Source organism: Diceros bicornis, chromosome 23, assembly GCF_020826845.1.
Source record: "Diceros bicornis minor isolate mBicDic1 chromosome 23, mDicBic1.mat.cur, whole genome shotgun sequence".
Taxonomy (NCBI): Eukaryota; Metazoa; Chordata; class Mammalia; order Perissodactyla; family Rhinocerotidae; genus Diceros; species Diceros bicornis.
Genome location: NC_080762.1, coordinates 22,342,417 through 22,358,633, shown reverse-complemented (window position 1 = coordinate 22,358,633; position 16,217 = coordinate 22,342,417). Strand labels below are relative to the sequence as shown.

Genomic DNA, 16,217 nt, shown 5'->3' with positions numbered 1-16,217 from the left:
GGAAAGGTGGATTTAGAACTAAAAGATAATAAATTGATAACTGACTCAAGTTTCAAAGCAAAATCAAATGAGGGAAATTAATACATAATATAAAATTAATATAATACAGAGGTGCTATGGGCAGTTAATCCATCATACTTCATTCTTGAAAGAAAACTGTAAATACCTTTTTAATTTTTTTTATAAATCAACAAAAGTTTTAATATAGAATCTTGCAAAAGTAATACTGCTTGGGTTCAGTTGATTACAGGTTTCTAAATCCCAGGAGTTAGACAAATTTCTTTTTTTTTTTTTTCAAGTTCTAGTGTCAAAAATAAAAAGACTGGTCTTTATAACCTGAAATGATAAGTTTGGAGTATTTGAATTATTATCATAATTGTCCTAGACTACCTTAACAGAACACTCAATAGAAAATATTTTTCATAGAATGGAGTTACTTCTTTCCTCTGCTTTAGAGTAGTAAGAGGAGATAGAGCACGAAAAACAATGATGGGAAATAGAAACATACCAATCTGTTTAATTTTTGGTAGCTAAGCAATGATAATTTCATTTAATAGAATGAAGGAATAAAATAAAATTTATATCATAAAAAGAGACAAATCAAACTTACCTATTCAACCCTGGGTATAGGAAGGAGACTACTAGAGGACCGTAGAGTCACAACATGGGCTGGTTCCCTTGACATCTGGGTAGTATAAACTGTGTCTGTCCAATATCTGTGGTATTTTCCCTAAATTGTTCCATTTCCAACATGGATTCAGATATTGTGAGTGAAGTTCTGCATATTGTGTGTTTCATTTTCAGGATCTGTAATCTAGAAACATGAAATCAATTATGAAGACAATCATTGCATTCTAGAGTTCGGAAGATGGGAAGAATGCTGAGAAATCTGTTGAACTGACAAATTGAGAAAGCTTTCTTAATGCAACTCATATTGAATATCCAAGTTTCTTAAGTATAAATGCAAAAATATTGTCAGACAGATATTTGTTTCCAATTAACATGGTGATAGTATTTGAGACCTGACAGGCAATGAGGCTATGGATATCACAGCATTGGCATAATGGACATCAACTTTTGCCTGTGTTTTTCCATACAGACTTTTGCAGCAAGACCATAACAATCTATGACAGGTCTTAGCCTGGTTAGGTTTCTCTTCAGTTTAAAATCAACACCATACATCCTTAGTGTGTTCTTTCTTCCTTATCTCCTCTACATCTGAAGATTTCTTTCTTTGATTTGCCTTGGATGACCTCCAGACACAGACCACTGGTTTTGACTAAGGAATCAGGCAGAACCCATTAGAAATGCTTATTTTTTCTGTCAAAACGGCACCCATGATGCATTGCTTCCTCCCACAAAGCTAACTAATCGCAGTGCATATGCCACAGGACTCATCTTGAAAAAACAGGTCACTGAAAGAAAGTTGTTCTTTCCCCTTGGGGAGCATCTGGGAGTAATATTCCCACACGTCAAATCTGTTAGCTCCTGTCTCACCCACACCAAGACACCTGGCCGCCAGATTCACACAGCAGCTTGTCAAATCCCGTCAGTTCATCAACATCACAGAGGGTCTTCTGATTGGGGTGGCCAGAGGGTGGAATGCTTACCAGAGAAAACATCACATTTTATTCGTTTTCACTGAACGATGATTATCAGAGAAAGTTGATCAGCCAACTCTTGTTATTTTTCTTAGTGTCTGGTAAATACTTATCTGCTCCCAAACCTCTTTGTTGAGCATTTATTGCAAAAGTGAACTGAGATCATATGTCTTAAGTACTCACCAGACTTTCCTGGGCACCCAGACGTATTTTTCTCAAGGTAAATACAGGCAGCCTCCATTCATCCCTGAGCATAAATATTCTTGCTGTTTTTGATAAGATTCATTACGTGACCTAGGAAGGATTGTTTATATGCTTGGATAATGTGCTGGAGATTTTTTAATGAGGCTCAGGTACTTCAGCCGTTTCCCAAGAATGTCTTGTGGTTTAAATTCAAACCAGACTGCACTCATCAACATGTGCTTCTTTGATGAATTATTATTTATGTGAACTGACAAAGCAGTGTGATTTTTTCCATCAGTCATCAAATCTGCCCTTTCACAGTTGGCAATAAATGTTTATTCTGTTCAGTAAGAATGATCTAAATATGCTGGCAACCTGCTGTTTGTTATGATTTTTTTGTGATAATGTAACTTCCTTAACAAAAATCTGATTCAAGTATTGTACAGCTCTTCATTGGGTTCAATACTAGGAAAGTTATCTTTCTGCAATTTTATTCCTGTGATAAATAGCCACCAAATACCTAATGATGTTGGATTGCTTTATCTCAACAGCTACTCAAGGCTCAAACACACCAAAGGAAATTAAAGAAGATAAGAAAAGAGAATATCCTGGCCAATGATGGAAACAAGATGTAATAGATCACCTCTCAATGAACATGACTGTATAGGACACCTGTGGAATAATGAGGCAGAGATGTCTGAAAAGCCGTTCTAGCTTTTTAGCTAGAGCAGCCCTGGTGGTGTAGCAGTTAAATTCACGCACTCTGCTTTGGCAGCTCAGGGTTCACAGGTTCAGATCCCAGGCGCGCACCAATGCACTGCTTGTCAAGCCATGCTGTGGCGGCATCACATATAAAGTAGAGGAAGATGGGCACAAATGTTAGCCCAGGGCCAATCTTCCTCAGCAAAAAGAGGAGGGTTGGCAATTGATGTTAGCTCAGGGCTAATGTTCCTCACACACACAAAAATAAAATAAAAAATAAAAAGGGTCTCCAAAGACAAGAATTAAGAAAAGGTTGAGGAACACCAGCATACAACCCCCCCTCCCCCAAATTATAACTACTACAACCACACTGGTTGTTATCACATCTTTTCCCAATTCAAAACCCTCAGTGTTTCCCTATTAGACACAATTCCCTATTAAATTAAAGAACAAACCCATTGGCCTAACATCCAAGGCACCCTATGCTTTTGAAACAATCTACCTTTTTAGCTTTTTCTTTCAGGCCCATCATATAACCCTCTTGTTCAAGAGAACTAAGCTCGTCATTTCTTAACCATACCCCAAATTTCCTTGCCCCTGTGCTTTTGTTTACGCTGTCCCCTCCATCCGAGAATGTGCCTATTTTTTCTTCCCTCTTCCACCCCTCTCTCCAAATTTTGTCATCTTTCAAGTCCTGGTTCAAATGCCACTTACTTCCTCAAGGTTCCCCATGCTTATAAGAGTAATCTAAAAGGTCATCCTCTCCTTTGAACTTCTAATCAATCACTAATGCTTACCCCCATTTTACCTGAAATCAAAGTTATTTAGAGCTCTCTCATTTCCACCATTAAGTATAAGTTCCTTGAGAAAAAGGATTGAGTTTTACAGAACTCTACCACACTGATGGTTTAACATTGTACTTTGAACACATTAAATGCTCAGTTTTATCAACTGAAAGAAAAAAAATTTAGCCTTCAACTCTTTTTTCAGAAGAAAATGCTGTGCTTTTTGCCACAGTTCCATCTCTGGATCAGTATGGGGTTATTCTGAGCCCTTGGTGAACTCTTGCATCTTCATAAGTGGTGATGACCACAAACTCAGTTTGGGGAAACTTCACAGATCCCTCTTCAGGCATTGCCCCAGGAAGATTCCTCTTACCTTGTAAATTAGTGTTAATTATTATTTATGTCATTACGGGTATGTAAAGTAATATACAAGTGGCTCTATCTCAGAGAGTTAGGAAGGATCGTGTATAACTGTACTTGTCCATGCCCCTTCAGTTATCTGGGTGTTTTCTATTTTTTCCAGTGCCAAAGTGGCTTGTGTTAAATCCAGGAAGACAGATACCTTAGCAAATGCTAATAGGCTCCTTAACGCATGGATGAGGACAGTGTGGTGATGATTTCTTGAGTTCCTTTGATTAGCGATATTTTCCTGAATAGTTTCAGTAAAGGAGTTGCCATACCAGAGAAGCTTTTCTGCAACAGATAAAGTAAACATCGAGCAAATCCTGCATTCTGACTCAGTCTAGGGTAGCTGGTTAATGACTCAGGAGAAAGAAATAGTTCTTCTTTCTGCATTTTAAAAGTCTAAAGCTTAGTTAGGGGAAAAAATAGCGTTAAAAAAAGAGTCTTGCCAAAATCACACAGCTTGTAAATGGCAGAGCTGGAATATGAACCTATGTCTATCTGATTTTAGAGATGGACAACTTTGGCCATGCTGTCCACGCATGATCCTCTCCTACCAACATCCTCACCATTCTGTCACTCTTTTCCTCCAAAAGGCTGCCTTTGTTGGTCAAATGTAAAAGTATGTACTTTGCTAGTGGGGAAAGCACAAAGGATATGAATGGGCCACAAACATCTAAGGACAGTCATCAGCCCTGAAAATCCTCTAAATGGCCATAATCACTAGTCCTACCTATGAGAAAAGAAAAAAATGCAATGTTCTTCATTGATATCATTGTTCCATTAATCCAAGTTGTCAAACTATGAAATGAATTTTTCAGGAAAGGGGATCGAGCATCATCCCTGGCGGCTGGACTAGTGTTCATTGGTCCTTAGTGGTTTGAATGGCTTTTGAATAGAGCATCAGGACAAGACCTTCTGCCATCATGTTTTGTCATTCATCTTTAATCTGTTTCGTTCCTTTTTCAAGTAGCTGATCACACTTATATTTATTTTCAAAGTTCTTTGCATCCTCAGTGTAATTTATTCCAGTTGTAATTTATCTACTGCATCCATAAAACTATTTCCAAAATTAAACTGTATTGAAATATGTAATTAATGACACAAATTTGCTCACCCACTCTACCTATTGTTCATTTTTGTGTCTTGATTATAGTCTTCCAGAAAAAAAACTTGTAGGGGGTGATATATGTCAATCCCCCCAAAAATTGCCTTTGTTATTCACTGTTGGAACAAGATTTCCTTCCCAGTTTCCTGCGATGGAGGAAAAGATGAGATCAAATGTGTGGTGGTGTTTTTGTTAACAGTATTAGGACATCGAGCCCTTCCCTGTTTCACAGATTCGTACTTGGGAAAGGATGTGATGAATTATCTATTCCTAATGCCTTCTTCAAGGAGCTTCTAGAAATAATCAGAAACTTGAGACTCTGAGGGAAATGAAACACCAAGAGGAACTTGACATTTACATGCATGGCCTAAGAAAGCCATCCTATTTCATGTTTAATTGGTAACAAAACAGGGAATGTAGTAATTTATGTGTGTGTAGACACACATAGTAACTGTTTTATTTACTTACTTTGTGCAGAACATAGTATATCGTATGCCTCTGTGCTTAATATTTTAAATCTCTGATTATCTAGAACTGAAACCAGAATGTAAAAGTTCAGAGGATTAGTTCCCTCCCAGCTCTTGCCTATGATACTTGATTATCTGGAGCAACTGCAAAAATCTGCGTAGATCTTAGTATAAGAGCTACTTCTATTGCATACATACATATACATATATACACTATATATATCCTCTCTATATATATATGATTTATGCCTAAAATTAAAGATAACTCTTGTTAAACAAAATATTTAGTTGCCAGACTACTCCATTTACTGACCATTCTAGAAAGCAGAATTTGATTTCTAATAATTTTCTTCAAATCTAAATTATATTTTGCTGTAAACTTGGTGGTATCTTTCATTTCACCAATGGCAAATTTGTATAAGTGGGGATTTCTGGTTTTACCCACAAAACATAGAAAATTCCCACATAGAGGGGCTGGGAAAATGGCTGGCTTGTTTCCTTATTTGTCTGTCTGTTAGGTTCTTTCCTTACCTCTGTCTGCAGACGATTTGAAAGAACTTACAAAAATAAAAACAATAAAAAAGATGAAAGTAAAAAATGAGATTATAGGTCTAGAAACATAACTAAGAGATATTTAAGGCCAAATTGGGATAAGTATCACAAATATGGAGGCTCTAAGGGCCTATGTAGTTCCCTGATCTAACCTTAATTCCTTGTAGGGTTTTTTTTTTTTTTTTTTTTTGGCAGTGGAAGTAACAAGAGATAAAAGGAGTTATGTAATCTTTTTGGGGAGTAACTAAGAAAATATTGATGCGTACTTCCCAATGCCCCAATTTTGAAAGAAGTTTGCCCTCTGAGTGTTAAGTTAGTAAAATCCAAACAGTGTGATCTGTCACCTGTGAGAGATACTGTAAAATATATATACAATATACATATATATTTACGTATGTATATATACTTATATACGTGTGCAAAGCGTGTGGGTGTATATATGGGTTTTTAAATACACACACAGATACACAGACACACACACACACACACACACACACAAGACTTTGAAATATCCAAAACTCCAACTAAGATAAACTGAAAGTTAACATAATGAGGCAAACCTATGATGTTATTGGATATATTAAGAGGAATCCTAAAAAATTATATTGTATTCACCCTGGAGATCCGTGTGACTAGAAAGGGGATGTTCCTCCCACATAAAGTTAAGAGAAAACTAATGCCAGAGAAGCTGACACAGTTTTACCTATCTTTTTCCTTTCGTCTCTTTTTTTTGCTGAGGAAGATTCACCCTGAGCTAACATCTGTGCCAATCTTCCTCTATTTTGTATGTTGGCTGCCACCACAGCGTGGCCACTGACGAGTGGTGTAGCTCTGCACCCGGGAACCAAACCCAGGCCACTATAGTGCAGTGCACCGAACTTAACGACCAGGGCTGGACCCAATTTTATCTATCTTTATCCTGGAAAGAAAAACAGAAACATTTGGCCTTGATTTAAAAAGAGATGAGTGTTTTTTTGACCAGGATAATGCACCAGATCCTAAGCCCTGAAAGAAATTTTTCTAAACTGTCCATGTCTCTTGGCTCTGCTTCTTATGTTTCCTAAGCAAATTTAAAGATGGCAGGAAAAGCAGTCCTCACACAGAGGACACTGGCATTCCAGATTAAGAATCACACTCTTAGAAGTTTGATCAGAGTAAGTTGGCCTCACTGAGTCTGATCAACTCTGGAACACTGACAACTCAGTGAGAATTTTAGTAGAAAGCCATCTTGCCTTCTCCTGGAGACACGCAACCTCGTCTTCACTCTCCACAAATATTCTTATCATTAGAGAAAAGGAAACACATCACTTCATCCAAGGAAAAAAAAATTCCTAGTGCTAATTCTAAAAAATTTCTCAGATAAGGTTTTGCATTGCGTACTCTGGGCTAAGTAGTAGATGACACCAGCAACAGTCAGATGGCAGGTACTTTCATAGTACCCTTTGATAAAAACTGAGGACATACTATTAAACCCTGGAGAAAAATAATTCTGAATGAGGTCAAGATAATGTGGTCTGAGAGGCACCACTTTTCAGTGATCTGGCCTGATGCATGGGTGGAACTTTGAGTGCCCAATGAATCATCTTCCAACAACCCTCCAAATGGTCACTTCCTCAGCCAGGGCTTTGGGAAAAAGAGCTGGAGGCAAACCAAGGTTGCATTCTCTTTGGAGAGTATGGAGTCTGGAGGGAGAATTTAGAGTCTAGAGGGAGAGTCTGAAGTCCATATCCTGAGTTGATGGGTTGAGGGAGCATCTTACACTTTAGGATTTGGAGGAAGGGGCAATTATTCAGGTTCAGATCCTTTTGTGGAAATAAAGGAGCCTAACCAAGACCCCTGCCTCAAAGGAGAACTGTTCAGCATCTACACATACTGTGACTAAAAACATAACTGATGGAAACATAAGTATTTTTCTCAAGCATCTGTCTTTTGTCTGTTCTAGCAAATAAGCAAATGGCTGACTCAACCCCTGAAGATCTCCATCAAGATGAGTTTTACCTGAAAATTTCCAAAGCAGAAGTTACCTCATAAATGGTCCCGGGCCTCCTTTTCATTGTGCCTATGGAGACACGGCCAGGAAATGTGGTAAAGGGGTCTCAATGTATACGTCAGAGGAATGTAAGCTATTGCGTTGAACAAATATTATGACTTTACATTAAAATTATGCCTTGTTAGGATTATGTTTTATTCCCTGATTTCATCAAGCATCTCTCTAGTTACTATGAACAAGCCACATTTCACTACAAAGTGGTCATTATAAATTAATATCAAATTCTTCTAAGTTTCTTGCTCACAGCCTTTATTTGATGCCCTTTGTTCCATCAAAATGTGGTTGTTCATGAGGGATTTAACAATCTGATCTTAGATTTCTTAGAAATGGGAAAATAATTTTAAATTCTTCTTCTTTTTATTATATAATTCATGTTCATTATAAATTATAAATATAAATCACCCGTATTCACAACACCCAGAAATAACATTTTGGTGTGTAACTTTATCCTCTAGATTATAAAAATATATTTTATAAGACATATCAAGAAAGAGAAGAGAGCATGTTGGTTTAGAACAGTGATTAAGAGCAGCCCACAAAGCTGACTGTTGACACTTAACTAGCTGAGCGGCATTGCTTAACCTCTCTGTGCCCTCGCTTCTCATCTGTAAAACAGATCCATATTAGCTGTTTAAACGGTACTCTCATATACCATGTCACAACAGCCAAGTCTTAAGTAACTGATAAAAGGGTAAAGTGCTATTCTCTCTGTTGTCCCTATTTTTTTCTTGTTTATCCTACTTTTGTTATTTCTTACTGCCCTTCCTTCCTCCTTCTGTCTTGATTTTAAAATTTAAGTTACTTAACTAAATCTACTTTCTTGACAATAATCACTCTTAAAAATTTTTTGTTGCCCAAACCCTTTGAGCACATAAGGTAAGTTTTAGGCTTTCTTTTCAGAAAAAAAAATTAATTGTACATGGGATCGTATGGGCAGATATTTACGTAACGTTTCAGGCTATTCACAGCTCTTACCGGGTTCCCTGAAGAAGCTAGAACTCCTCTTCTAGCTTTCCTTTCTTCCTCTGCTCTCTGGAATCTGATTTTCCTGTCTGACATTACTCCCAATAACACTTTGGAAGCTTTCCTCCAGCCACTGGCAGGACAGACCTTCCATTTGCTTCTGCAGCTCACAGCAGCTGTGGGGCTGTGGGTAGGGAGAGGGGCGGGGGAGATGGGTGTGTCAGGGGAAATAAAGAGGATACACATCAGCAGCAGCTTCCTATAACCTGCTGGACCCACAGTTGATCAGTTTAGTCACCTATGTACAGTCAGTTTTGAAAGCGACAAAAATATTTGTGAATTCCAGACACATGGGGAGAGAAACAGAAGGAATAGTATAAAACAATGAGAGAACAGCTTCAAAAAGAGCAGAAGGTTCTGCATAATATGGGAAAGTCTTTGTGGGCTTCTGGCTACCAGATGCTCGCTGTTCAAAGATCTAGTTACCGCGCAATTCACAGACGACTGAAATACCGGGAAATATACTAATAGCATTTACAGCCCATCCCAAACCAGGAAGCTTGCAAGAGCGCTCCTGGCCAGGCCATGTGAGCTCAGCTTTCTGCTTTGTTCATGCAGCAACCTGATCACTTGCTTAAGGGGAGAAATAGACTGTTTTTCAACCTTGCTTTGAAATCGTGAAAATTCCTGTAATAAAAATAAGAAATCGTATATGTAGCCTTAGGGTCAGATCACCCACTCTTTCAGGAGTCCTCAATAGAGTTATTATGCTTTGGAGCAACAAGGTGAGGGGAGATTATGGTTTCACACCAGTATTTGAATTTCCTGATATTTGTTTGCTTGAGAAAGACCCTTATCATCATGGAAATGTTTAAAGAATTGAAAGAGTTGTTTTTTTTTTGCAAATCCAATTTTTGAAATAGAAAACTCCAGGATGGAATGGAATAGCCCCAGAATATAAAAGTGCGTTTTATATGTTATTTTTTATCTGATAAACAATACCAATCCAAGGGTTCAATTTGTATCTTTCTTCTTTTCATACTCCAGTAACATACTTAAATACTGGAAAATACTCACTCTGGCAGGGAAGAAAAAAAGATAAAAGATCCTCTACCACATGAGATCCCATGATATTTTCCTCAGTTATATTTTTGGCTGTGCCCTAGAAACCACAACCCTCAATTACAGTTGCTTTCAGACATGTGGAAGAAACACATGCTAAAACAATTGACAAAATTATGACATTTACATTTTTCCCCAGGATATCACTCCCTGCAATTCTTCAGCCTGTGATTCTATATGAATCAAACCAATGATCATAAATCAAGCTGACCACATTTATCCTTACCTAGTGTTTTGAAAATGTCAAAAAGTAAAATAGAAGAAAACAGTGTTTTCATATACTAAGCACACTCCATTCCCTGTTGGCAGCCAGAACCACATGTGACAGTGACAGAAAGGCAGAGCATCCAATCCTCTCAACCCAAGGCCAATGACCAACAGCAATTTGATTACTAGTGACTCTGAGCTGTCTCATTTACCCTGAATTTGCTGTTCCATCTGTGTTGACAGATTTTAGTGCTTATTGAATGGAATGTATAGGATAACCTGAAATTGATGACCTTTAAGTAGAAAATGAAAGGAGAATATCAAATTGTCAAAGTGTAAGACTTGAGGTAGCAATGGTAAGTGAATCTTCCAACTGTATCAGCCTAGGTGTAATAGAACAGCTTAGAGAGCAATGAGAATAATGTGCTTTTGTTTATGCCCCATCACCAAAATGGTTTATAGAACTTCGATAATAGTTTACCATCGACTCTATATATTCGTAACTCCACAAGCATCTGTTAATCACCTACTATGGGCCAAGCACGTAGGTACTGTAGGTATAAAGATGAATAAGACATGGCCCTTGCTCTCAGGAAACTCAAAATAGCAGAAAAGACATACATATTAATGATTGCACTTAATTGGAAGCCGGTTATAACCAAGCTAGCCAAAACATTCTATGAAGCACAGATGAGGAAGAAACACTTCATCTGCAAATCACAACCGAGCCTCTGACCCTGACCATAGCCAAGAAATATGTCTTTGGTAACTGTGCTGCACATCTCTTGTTTGTCCTGCTAGGTCTCCTCTATACCTTGTTCCACCCTGTCCTTGCCCCAGGAGGCTGACCTCTGAGGACTGGACCAACAGGCTCTTTTGCCCTCTTGGCTAGAGATAAGAAGATGGGAGGAGAACGAGGTCAAGTTATTTATTCTCCACTATTTCCATGCTCCGTTTCCAGGATTGGTTGCATCTTTCTACCAAAGGCCACAGTTCCTGTCAGGTGTCCCTCTCCACACATCTCCTCATTCCAGGTTCCCACCCACTCTCCTCTTGTCCCTTCTGGCCTAGGAGAGGTTCTGCACTACCCCTTGGTGCATTCCCTAAACTCTGCCCGCACCTATGAGAAAAAGGTGGGAAGAGAAGGGCCGGCCCCGTGGCTTAGCGGTTGGGGGCGCGCGCTCTGCTACTGGTGGCCCGGGTTTGGATCCCGGGCGTGCACTGGTGCACCGCTTCTCTGGCCATGCTGGGGCCACGTCCCACATACAGCAACTAGAAGGATGTGCAACTATGACATACAGCTATCTACTGGGGCTTTGGGGGAAAAAAAAAAGGAGGAGGATTGGCAATAGATGTTAGCTGAGAGCCGGTCTTCCTCAGCAAAAAGAGGAGGATTGGCATGGATGTTAGCTCAGGGCTGATCTTCCTCACAAAAAAAAAATAAAAAAGGGAAGAGAAGGGAAAGGAAGGAAATGAGAAGCTTCTTTAATAAACTCTCCCCAATTACCTAGTTTGAGAACACTGGTTCCTGCCAGAAGTCTGACTACTGCAGCAACCCTCTTAGAATTTAAGGGATTAAGTTCAGTGTTACTCTTAGAGAAACAAGCTCTAACCAGTAAACCAGAAGCGTAGAACTTGGTTTTATTAGTCAATGAATGCCCTCAATTAGATACTCCTCCAAATAATTCCAGTTCTTACTCAGGAGAACTGTATGACACTAGAATAGGCCCCATCCCGTCGGTCCTGACATAGGCAAGGCATACTAACACCCACCCTTCGGCACGGGGGCTTCAAAAGCAGAGCGTGTTCTCCAGCTGGAAGAGGAAGAGGAAGTTAGAGATATATGCTTCCGCTGGCCTGGCAAGAAGTCAACATCATGTTGTGAGCCACCTGTGGAGGCCACATGGCAAGGCATTGAGGGTGGCTTCTAGGAGCTGAAAGGGACTCCTGGCCAACAACCAGCAGGAAAACCAGGACCTCAGTCCTACAACCTCAAGGAAACGGCTTCTGCCAATAACCAGTGAGGAACCGCAGCCCCAGATGAGAACCACAGCCCGAACTGACACCTTGATCTCAGCCTGGTGAGACTAAGCAGAGAATCCAGTCACGCTATGCCAAACTGACCTACAGAAACTGTGAGATAATAGACATGTGTTTTCATAAGCCACTAAGCTGATGGTAATTTGTAATGTAGCAATAAAGAACTAAAACAGGCCATAGTGTACCTTTGCTTTGTCTTGGAAAAATGAGCTAACTCTTGCCTATGTTTTTCTCAGATGAAATGTATTCCTTTAAGTGCAAACACTTGTTGGATATATGTTATCCATTTATCTGCCTTATTAAACAGTACTTAGTACACTGCCTAATATTTAAAGAATCTAATAAATATTTGTTGAACGAAGTGTATATGGAATCATTTAACTTTTTTTCTTCGTTACTAAGACTGCTTAACTTTGTAAGCATCAATTATTTCCTGGGCTCTGTGATAGATTATATTCCCAGTTACCAATGCCTGCTTTCCCTCATTGGGAGACGGTTATGCTTCCCTGCTCCTTTGAAATGTGGCTTGGCATGTGACCTACAATGGCTAATAGTAGACAGAACCAACATGGTCACTTCTATGCAGAAGCTTTAAGAGTCATTTTGTGCTTTACTACCCTTTGTTTTCCCTCTGCTGTGGTCACTAACACGTTTCCAGGTACTCCACCTGGAGTGAGGACTATGATGTCGCATAGCAGAGCCCCAGCCAATCCACAACTGGCATGTGATACTATCAAGCAGTAAAGGTGTGCTGTTCCAAGGCCCTGAGATACTAGGGTATTTTGGTGCTGCAGCTAGCCCATGTTGACTGACTCCAATAACACTGATAACCTCAAGGGTCATTAAGAAGTAGATATCCATTTTCTCCTAGTACTAACCACCTCTTGGGCTGATACATTCTCTTGATTCCCTCCAGCACTGTTAACTCTAAATGTATCCTTTTAAAGTATAGGCTTCTTTAACTGCTGCCTTATTTCACACATAGTGCCAGGGTTAGGAGCCTGAAAAAGGCTCTGTCCAAAACAAAAACACACTTAGGTTTTGTGAGAACTTTTTTCCACTTATAGATTATTTTCATTTGCTTTCAGAACCATGGGCATATTTAAGGGTTTAAATGGAAGGATGCCTTCCATATGGGTGAAACATTAATTATTACACACAAACTGGTATTAAAAAAAAAAGAAAGAAAGAAAAAGAAAAACCTTGGGGCTGGCCTGGTGGCATAGTGGTTAACTTCGTGCTCTCCACTTTGGTGGCACGGGGTTCGCGAGTTCGGATCCCGGGTGCAGACTCATACAATGCTCCTCAAGCCATGCTGTGGCAGCGTCCCATATACAAAGTAGAGGAAGATTGGCATGTATGTTAGTTCAGGGATCATCTTCCTCAAGCAAAAAATAAAAAGAGGAAGATTGGCAACAGATGTTAGCTCGGGGCGAATCTTCCTCACCAAAAAAATAAATAAATAAAGGGGAAAAAAAAGAAAAACCTCTGTGCAAAATGTTCAACAAAGCTTTGGTTCTAAAAGGGTTTAATCCCAGGAAGTCATCACAAACTAGTGGTCCCTTCTCACGAAGCTCTGAAGGCCTGTGTGTACCACAATCAGATCGATTTCAGGCACTTGGTTTCTAACCTTCACACTGTGCCTTAACTGCTACCCTACTGAACTGTTAATGTTGGCTAGTTATTGGGTGTCCACAATGCTTTCCCTGCTCTGTTGATTGGGAGATCATCTCATACTTGGTTAACTATTCTTATGCTAGATGCTGTAGGGATTCAAAGAATATATAGTCTTTGCCCTTTATAAACCTGTAAAGTTTTGTAAGCTTAAATTTTTCAGCTTGAGTTTAAAAAATTCTCTTCTAAAATAAACAAATTAAAATGTTTAGAGTACGAGGAAAGGCAGAAGAAACATTGCTTAATGAAGTAAACAGCCACTGAAAATTCATTTGTCATCACACTATCTGCTCCAGTGCCTACTGTCTAAACTAGTACACAGTGTTGAGGGAGAGCAAATAGGCAGCACTCCATGAATAGTTTTGAAACACCACCTTCCTTATCCCCCTCAAGTACCCATTTCCCATAAGTTCCACCTTTCCTTTCTTCCTCCTAGACAATGACTTCCATACTTATGAGAAAATATTTCCTACATCATTTTACTTGAACACCTTCATCAAGTTTAATTTTACCATGTTCTTTCTTTCTCAGAACCCCCTAAGGACTTCCAGTTTCCTCTCAAATCAGATAAAACTGGCCAGCAGCTATTACAAGGTTCTTTGTCAAATGACCACAGTGCCCTCCTGTCCGAGCAGAAGAGGTTCCTCATCCGTGTCATGATCCCAGAAGGATCACTAGGCCTCCATGTGGCACCAAGAGCAGGGTCCTTGCTTGTAACACGAGGTCAGGGCGTTCACTTCTTTTACAAAACATAGCTTGGTTGACATCTCCGCAGCCTGACATTAAAGACACCAGAATCTTGCCTTTCTAATCCAGTCTTTCCCTAAGACGTTTCAATCCAGACAGGCTTGTTGGTCTCTTTGCTTTCCCCTTCAAAATTCCCACCTGAGTTCACTTATTTAATTTTTTTTCTCCCCCCGGAATACCTTTCCTCTCATTTCTTTAGTTTTTCAAAATCTTCTTTCCCCTCCTTCAAATTCCATGTCCTCCATAAAGCTTCCAGGTCTGCATGGCAACCCCAGCGACTTCCCCTGCTGGGCCACTGACAACTTCAGTCATCATGAAGAAGACAGTTACTACAGTGGGCCAGGTACCGTGCTGTCTACTGGGCTTTAAAGAACTGCACGATGGTCCTTGCAAAGCTTTCCTCGCTGTGAAAGAGAATGAGATCCATACTTAAGATAAATATCAATACACTCCACCCGTATATGCCACCTTGCCTTTGATCCACAAAACATCACATGATATGCTAGAGTGATCTGTGTCACTCAGTTAACAGTATTTGCAAAAATACACACATGACAGCTTCTGATAAACACTGTGCTGTCAGTTGAGATATGATAATATGAAGGAGCCTCTCTTTGGTATACCACCTACAAGCTTTGTGAGGCCAGAAAGCCTGTGACACTGCTTTGCGGCTCTGTGACTTCCAAGATCAATACAGCACACACGGCACAGCATCATAATGACAAGCGCAGACTCTGGAGGCAGAAGGTCTCAGCCTGAATCACAGTTGAGCCACTTACCGCCTGCATGTTCTTGAGAAGATTTCTCTGTGCTTGAGTTTCCTCATCTGTGAAATAGAGACCATAAATGCACATACCTGACAGAGGTTTTGAGAACATTAAATGAGGTAATGTACATAAAGCACTTGGCATAGTGCCTGGCACAGAGCAAGGAGTCAGTAAATGTTCGATATTTTTTTTTTTTTTTTTTTTTTTTTTTTTTTGTGAGGAGATCAGCCCTGAGCTAACATCCGCCAATCCTCCTCTTTTTTCGCTGAGGAAGACGGCCCTGGGCTAACATCGGTGCCCATCCTCCTCCACTTTATATGGGACGCCGCCACAGCATGGCTTACCAAGCAGTGCGTCGGTGCGCGCCCGGGATCCGAACCAGCGAACCCCGGGCCGCCGCAGCGGAGCGCGCGCACTTAACCGCTTGCGCCACCGGGCCGGCCCCAATGTTCGATATTTTTATGTAGTCTTAATACATCCACAATGCAAGTGCCTTGCAGCTCAGTGATACTGTTCCACTGCCCCTAAGGAATTAGAGGCACAACTGTGAAGACACCATCTGCATGATTGGTCTTCTTAGGGCTAAAAAAAAAAAAAAGATGTTTTACACTTAAAACCTAGTCTTGAGAAGAATATTTTTTAAAACTCTATTTCTTACTGCCTGAGGGACTTAGGGCAGAATTCTGGTGAAAGCTGTCCCAACACTGAGCTGTGGGCAGGGAGCTTTCCTCAGGGAACTCAACTCCGCTCTCGGCTCTGCTGGTGTGAGCAAGGGAGAGTTAGATTCAGGCTGACTACAGGCACCCTGGTTTGCCCAAGATCTCACTGGCTACCTTTGTTGTCCTGG

General features: G+C 40.0%; 1 long non-coding RNA gene across 1 annotated transcript in view; it reads right to left on the bottom strand.

Annotated features, from left to right (window-relative positions):
• Window positions 1–16,217, bottom strand: part of LOC131420441 (uncharacterized) — a 94,820-nt gene that overhangs the window by 61,137 nt on the left and 17,466 nt on the right. The window contains exons 3-4 of the long non-coding RNA XR_009223532.1: window positions 1,785–1,895; window positions 611–814 (exon numbers count right to left, since the gene is read on the bottom strand). This is a non-coding gene — a long non-coding RNA (uncharacterized LOC131420441). The remainder of the gene's footprint in view (window positions 1–610; window positions 815–1,784; window positions 1,896–16,217) is intronic.